Source organism: Elephantulus edwardii, unplaced genomic scaffold, assembly GCF_000299155.1.
Source record: "Elephantulus edwardii isolate Elephantulus edwardi_28Jun2011 unplaced genomic scaffold, EleEdw1.0 scaffold00178, whole genome shotgun sequence".
Lineage (NCBI taxonomy): Eukaryota > Metazoa > Chordata > Mammalia > Macroscelidea > Macroscelididae > Elephantulus > Elephantulus edwardii.
The window spans coordinates 3,229,930-3,237,446 of record NW_006399928.1 but is presented as its reverse complement, the minus strand read 5'-3'; the positions used below and the strand labels follow the sequence as shown (position 1 = coordinate 3,237,446).

The 7,517-nt window shown below is 44.4% G+C and overlaps 1 pseudogene; it reads left to right on the top strand.

The window, feature by feature from the left end:
• Positions 1-5,898: 5,898 nt before the first annotated feature.
• On the top strand, positions 5,899-7,141 carry LOC102869789 (annotated as a pseudogene).
• Positions 7,142-7,517: the final 376 nt, after the last annotated feature.

The window sequence follows — 7,517 nt, the reverse complement described above, 5'->3', positions numbered from 1 at the left end:
AGAGAGGGACATCATGCTGGGTAGAGTGGAGGGACAGCGCAGGAGGGGAAGACCCTCTGTGAGGTGGATTGATTCAGTGACTGGGCTACTCGGGATGGATTTGTCAGAGGCAATGAGATTGGCACAGGAGCACGCTTTAGGGCTGTTGTACATAGGGTCGCTATGAGTCGCAAAGGACTCGACGGCACATAACAACAACAACTACAACATGTTCTTGTATTCCATTGAAGTTCTTGTATTCCAGCTCACTGACTGTTTTCTCCATCTCTTCTACTTTTTTTTCTTTCCAGCATTTTTGACAATTCAATATTCTGGATTGTCTTTTTGTACATTTCTGCTATTTCCAGTACTGTATTATAATCTATCTTGTCATCATTTTTTAAGTTCTTGTACCTCACAAAGAACTGCCAGACATGCAGGCTGGATTCAGAAGTGGTCGTGGTACTAGGGATATTATAGCTAATGTTAGATGGATCTTGGCAGGAAGCAGAGAATACCAGAAGAATGTCTATCTGTGCTTCATTGACTATGCAAAGGCTTCTGACTGTGTGGATCACAACAAGCTATGGCTGACTCTGAGAAGATTGGGAATCCCAGAACATTTGATTGTGCTACTGCAAAACCTATACTTGGACCAAGAGGCAGTCGTCAGAACAGAACAAGGAGACACTACATGGTTCAAAATCAAGAAGGGTAGTCCATCAGGAATGTATTTTGTCTCTGTACCTTTTCAATCTGTATGCAGAACAGATCATCTGAGATGCTGGGCTGTACAAAGGAGGAATGTGGAATCGGGATTGGTGGGAGAATCATCAACAAACTGCATTATGCGATGACACAACCCTCCTTGCTGAAACTGAGGAGGACCTGAAGCGCTTACTGCAGAAGGTCAAGGACTGCAGCCTTCAATATGGATTGAAGCTCAACATCAAGAAAACTAAGATTCTCACCACTGGGCCACTTGGCAGCATCAGTATGGATGGTAAAGAGATTGAGATTGTTAACAGCTTTCATTTGCTTGGCTCCACAGTCAACACTCTTGGTAACAGCAGCCACGAAACCGAGAGGTGAATTGCATTGGGAAAGTCAGCTGTGAGGGACCTCTCAAGAGTACTGAAGAGCAACGCTATCAGGCTGGAGACTAAGGCTCAGCTGATCCAGGTTATAGTCTTCGCAATTATGTGCTATGCATCGAAGAGTTAGACAGTGACTAGAGATGATAGAAAGAGAATTGATGCCTTTGAGCTGTGGTGCTGGAGAAGAGTATTGAATATACCATGGACTTCTAGGAGAACAAACAGGTTTTTCCTGGAGAGGGTGAAGCTGGAATGCTCCTTGGAGTCAAGGATTCTGAAGCTTCATCTGACATACTTTGGCCATGTTGCAAGGAGGGCCCAGTCCTTAGAGAGGGACATCATGTTTAGGAGAGTGGAGGGATGGTGCAGGTGAGGAAGACCCTCGATGAGATGGATCAATTCTGTTATTAGAGTAGTGGGAATGAGTGTGTTTGAGACGGAGAGGTTGGCATAGGATAGAACGGCGTTTAGGGCTCTTGTATATAGGGTTGCTATGAGTTGCAAGCAACTCGATGGAACATAACAACAACAACAATAACCTCTTTATAATTTCAAATCTTCTTTCTGTAGTTGTGCATGTTCCTCCTCCTCAATATATTTCTTCTGGCTCTCTCTCTGTAGTGTTTGCTTTCCTAATGGTTTCCGTTGTTTCTTCCATCATTCACACCTTCTTCTGTAGCTGTTCAAATAACTCCTCATCAATATATTTCTTCTGGTTCTCTGTCTCTAGGGTAATCCTTTATTTGTGGCTTACATTGTTTCTTCAATCTTTTTTACTTTATTTCCATAGTTGTTTGAATGTTTCCATACCAACATATATCACCTGCCTTCTTCTTTTTTTTTTTTTAAATTTTATTGGGAAAAACATGTTGGGGATAAAAGGAGGTGAGGGTTGGGAGCAGAATGGTGAGGATGGGCAGGGATGAAAATTGCAGGGATGCAGTTGCAGGGATGAACAATTTGGTTGGGGGGGAGCAGGTGAAGGAAATAAAAAGGGTCCAGTGGGGACCAGATGATACAGGGCAATGGTAAGCATAGTCCAATGGTGATTAAACAAACTGTCTTATTCACTTTTGGGTTTCTCCATTGGGAATTGGGTGCAGACTCTCTGGCATCTTTATGCTGATCAGGGACGTTGATGTGAAGGGAAAAAGGGAGCACACTCCACTTTATCACCTTACTGGTGGTCTTGGGTTAAAGCTGCTTGCCTTCTTGTTCTGTTAGAAGATATTTTCCTGTAATTTGCTCCCCTCTGGACTGCAAAGTGTTTTCCCAGGTGGGTCCAGTGGGGATGGCTGACTGAACCCTGAGGCTCCATCCTCCTTTGCTTCCTTAGCTGGCAGTTGTATTTCCTTTTTGTCTCTGGAACTGGGTTCAGGGTCAGGTCTGGAGTAAAACTCAGTGTTAAGGTTACCTATAGGAAAGGGAGGAAACCAAGAGAGAATAAACTTGTGTGTTAGAAATAGAAGGGCTTTGGGGGTGTTACTTACGGGTGTACTGGGGGAGAGGATAGAGGAAATTGGTGTTGTTGTTGTTGTTTGGTGCCGTTGAGTCGTAGACGACTCATAGCAACCCTATGAACAAACAGCCTGAGCACTGTTAGTAAATAGAGTTTCCAGAGGCAAGACATTTCGGAAGTGGATGCCACTCCTGCTTCCAGGAGAGGAAAGTAGCCTAGATAAAATTCTCTGTACACCTAGGCAATTTTTTCTATCCAGGGGTCGGATGGCACAACCTGAGGGCTGAGGAGCTCACTCTGAGGGCTAAAGATGGCTCGTCCCGAGCCAGGGGCCAAAGGCGGCTTGTCCCGAGGGCCGAACTATCCTCAAGAGCCAAATAGCCCACCCTGAGGGCTGGATGGCACCCCCTGAGGGCCAGGCGACACACCCTAGGGTCTGGCTAGCACACTCCCCCACCAAAGTCACCCCCCCAAGTCTGGCCGAAGACCATGTGGCCAGGGACAGTGTTCCCAAATCCAGCACCACTACTTCCCCCCCCATAAGTGATCATACTGTAATTTGAAGTAGGTGTCACTGCCCTCCCCCTTTATAAATGTAGAAGGGAACCTGAGAGTGGTGAACAGACTCCCCCTAGGTCTAAACCGTTCTTGGCAGAGGTATTCAACAGATCAAAAGATGTGGTGCATTTAGGATTATCTGCCGTCTTGGGCATGCTGCCACCATTAAGTGTTGTCAAGTTGTAGACAGCTCACAGTGAATTTCATCAATCCATTGTATAGGTGATCTTCCTCTCTGACCTGCCCAAGGAAACCCAAACCTGCCGCTGTGTCTCCCGCTGCCATCTTGGCTCCAAGAATTCTCCCCAGTACAAGTCCACTCTGTGGAGGTGTGGTGGCTCTGCTGCACCAGCCTGGGGGGGGGGGAAGTGTGATGCCTACTGTCTATCCCAGGTGAGGGGATCCCTGGGGTCCAGCGGTGGGAGCTTCATGGAGCTGTGGTGGTGGCGCAGGCTTGGCAGCTGGGGGCCATGGGACTCACCCATTCCACTCTGGGAATCCTTGGTTGAGCCTCAGTCCACACCAAAGTACAGTCATGTACTGTTTAACTGTTCAATTATCAATAAACAGAGGTCTGTAGAAGGCCTCTCCTTGGTGGCTCTTCTCCAAGTGGTCTGCAGCTCCCGCAGCTTGCCACACTGTCTCTGCCGCGGCTGCCATATTGGAGCCTTCTTGACTCTAGGGTATTCATTGGTCTGCAATATTCTCTGCTGGTTTTTTTTTTTTTTGAGAAGGCCTAATTTGTTTTCTCACAGTGTTTGAAACTGCCTACTGCTTTTCCGACATTATGTGAAGTTTGTCTTGATAAGCGTTAGGCCATTTCTTTTGGGTTTGTGTAAGTTGTCTGTAGTTCTTATCTTTATAATATTATTGATTAATTACCAGGTTAAAATGTTTATTCTATGGAGTAAGCAACTCACTCTACTGAAAATGCTTTCTTGGATAATTTGCCTTTCCTAAAGTTCTTGAAGTTCTCTATGTTCTGCACAGCAGCCTGTAGGAATTTCACGTTAATACAGTCCCCTGTACCAAATTCTGTTGTCCTCCTTCATGTATGAAATGGCTGATTAGTGTGAGACCAGGTACTCCACTTGAACTGTTTCTGCCCAGGAGGTTTCAGGTAATCTCCCTTTCTTGCAACTCATCGTTCCAATTGGAAAGGGTGAAAAAGTCTTTCCCCTGTTTGTAGGTCTGTGTCCCAAACTCTCTTATCTTGTTTGGCCCATGTGATGGCCATGCAAATGAGGGACCTATCTCCAAGGAAGCTTCAGTTCCATCTCCCCACAAGTCCTCAAAAGTGCTCACTCTGTTTGGCAGTGTTTCACCTGTTGCATCTTATCTTGTGAAGGTTAATGTCTTCCTTTGTCTCTAGGATGATGCGAGATCAGGGCCACTAACTGAAGCAGCTTGTATGCACAGTGGTCTCAAGTCAGCCCTCCCTGTCACAGAAAGCTGAGACTGTCTTTCCTCTGCTTGCAGCTCTGTCCCAAACTCTCTTGTCTTGCTGGCCCATGGGATGGCTTTCAGAGCAAGGATCCCCCAATGGAGCAACCTATCCCCAGGAAAGCTTCAGTCTTGTCTCCCCACAAGCACTTGGAAGTGCTTGCTCTTGGAAGTAGTGGCTCACCAGGTGCAGCTTTTCTCATGAAGCTTAATGTCTTCCTTTGTTTCTGGAGTGGCATTAGATCAAGGTCGCCAACTCAAGCAGCTTGTGTGTAGGAGGGGTCTCACATCAGCAATTCCGTCTTGCAGAAACCTGAGAAAATCTTTTCCCTACTTGTAGTTCTGTGTCCCAAACTCTCTTATCTTGTTTGGTCCCTGGGATGGCCCCATAGCCACAGAAGCAAGTATCCCTAAATGGAGGGACCTATCCCAAGGGAAACTTCATTCCCATCTCCCCACAAGCACTTGAACGTGCTCGCTCTTGGGGGCAGTGTTCCACCTGATGCACCTTTCCTCCTAAAGCTTAATGTCTTCCTTTGTCTCTGGAGTGGCACAAGATCAGCGAGGATCTCTAATCAGCCCTCCCTCTCGCAGAAAGCTGAGAAAATCTTTGCAATAACTTGTCTTTGCAATAACTTTACAATAACTTGCTATGTTTCAGAGAGCTGGACAATGACTAGCGATGATAGAAGGAGAATTGATGCCTTCAAGCTGTAGTTCTGGAGATGATTATTGATATACCATGGACATTCAGGAGAACAAACAGATTCATCCTAGAGAGGTTAAGACCAGGCTGCTCCTTGGAAACAAGAATTCTGAAGCTTCGTCTGACATACTTTGGACATGTTTCAAGGCGGGAGAAGTCTTTGGAGAGGGATGTCATGCTTGGGAGGGTGGAGGAACAACGCAGGAGAGGAAGACTCTCAATGAGATGGATTGATTCAGTGACTGGGATAATGGGATTAGGTGTGTCAAAGACAATAAAATTGGCCCAGGATAGAGCAGGGTTTAGGGTTTAGGTCGCTATGAGTCACAAGCAACTTGGCAACACATAACAACAACATCCTGGCAATTGACACTGCACAATAGCAACATGAAAAAGGAGAGGATAGATTCTTAGTCATCTTGAAAATCTAAAAGTATTGTATATGTTGCAGATGGGCAGGGATCGTTCCTGCCCCTAAGATTGACAATAATTAGATTAACAATTTAGAAAAAAGAAAGACAACAAACATGGCTGTGGTGACAAATGTGGCAGCCATAGTGATGTCATTGACGTTTAACAAGGTGGTGGGAGTTCCTTGGTGCAGATGTAAGGAGAGTTTATTTTAGGACTAATGAACTATAAATGTCAAAGTAAAGATGGGTGAAAGAAACCAGGAGCCTTTGGACTTCATGAAGGATTTTTCAGGAATACCTGACTCGACAGACCCATCATGTGAAAATGATTTCTGGATCAACTAGTTACTGGGGACAAAAAAACCACGTTCTTCAACTGGAACATATGATGATCAAAATGGACTTGATCACCTATCTGTTGAAGTTCCTCTGTATGACAACTCAGAAATGTTTGAAAGGTAGACAGGTTTGAAAGGAACTTTGATGGAAAGCTGAAGTATCAGTATTGCAACTATGCCTGCAAATGAACAACTCAGGTATTGAGCACTTTAGAATCCACACAGGGAGAACCCTCATAAGTGCCACTTGTGTCTTTTTGCATCTGCTTCTAAGTGTCCTCTGGATGCCCAAATATATTCCTATACTGAAGAAAACCTGTACTAATTTGAATTATGCTCCTTCTGCTGCAGTGACCATAGCAACATGTCCCATCATTGTGCAAGCTTAATATGGTTCCAATTAAAGGGACTAGGTCTTCCTTAAACAGCAAGAAGAGGTGTGTGGGGAGGAACAGGGTACAGAAGAAAACAAGCAACCTGGACTATTACAGACAAATGCTAATTAACCTAAATCTACCAACCGTTGTGGTTCAGACACCAGACTATCGTAATTATTTCACCCATGAGATCCCAGCTATCCAGACTAATACCTGTGATAGTATGGTGAAAATCAGTACCAACTGGTGAGCTATCAAGGGACCCTCATGAGCTCATACTTGACAACCCTTTAAAACAGCTCTCAGCTCTAGCAGAACAGTTGTCCAGTTTGCCATCTGAATACCAAAACCCCACATCCCCTGATGTAATGCCCTGCCCCAGTGAAAAGCTTTTCCTGATTCAACAGCCCTTGTCTCTGGTGGTTTCTGCTGTATCAGCTAGTATCTATCCCTTAGAGTTCCTCTTGTACCAGCCCTGACCCTCGGATACCACACAGTCCAGTGGCAGGGCCCAGCAACAAACTGAGTGCCCACACCAGCACTCGTAGCCTAGGAAATAACCAGCCCATCACTCCAGTCCCAACCCTGTCAGTCCAGGAATCTTCAGCTTCTTTCCCACTGCCAGCACTACGATATATATTTTGCAGACAGTATTTTACACTATTCACACGGGAAAACCCTTTTCAGTGTAATATATGTGAATGCAAATGTAAAAACAAGTCTGATTTTACTTTTCATTTTGCAAGAGGGAAGCATAACCAAAATGAATGAAAACAATCCTTTTCACACTTTATTTTTGCCTCTTTTGTGTTCAGTTAACTTTTTTAGACATTCCTTATCCAATGTCTGCTAATTTAAACATCATGTGTTGTATTTTTAGACTTTTGATTGTTGAAACAAAATCCACAACCCTCCCTTTTCCCATAAAAATCTAACTAGGGTAATTTATGTGCTAGAACAACCAGACAGGCTGGTGTGAGATTTTTCCTTTCATGTAGATTTTTGAGAATTGAAATCTGATTGTAGTCTTATAGATGTTAATTTAAATTTTTACATTTATGATCCATAAAAACTTCAAGGTTTATCACTACTTTTGGTATTACAACCATATATTGCAGCTAGATGTTATTTCTACTGAATTTTTTAA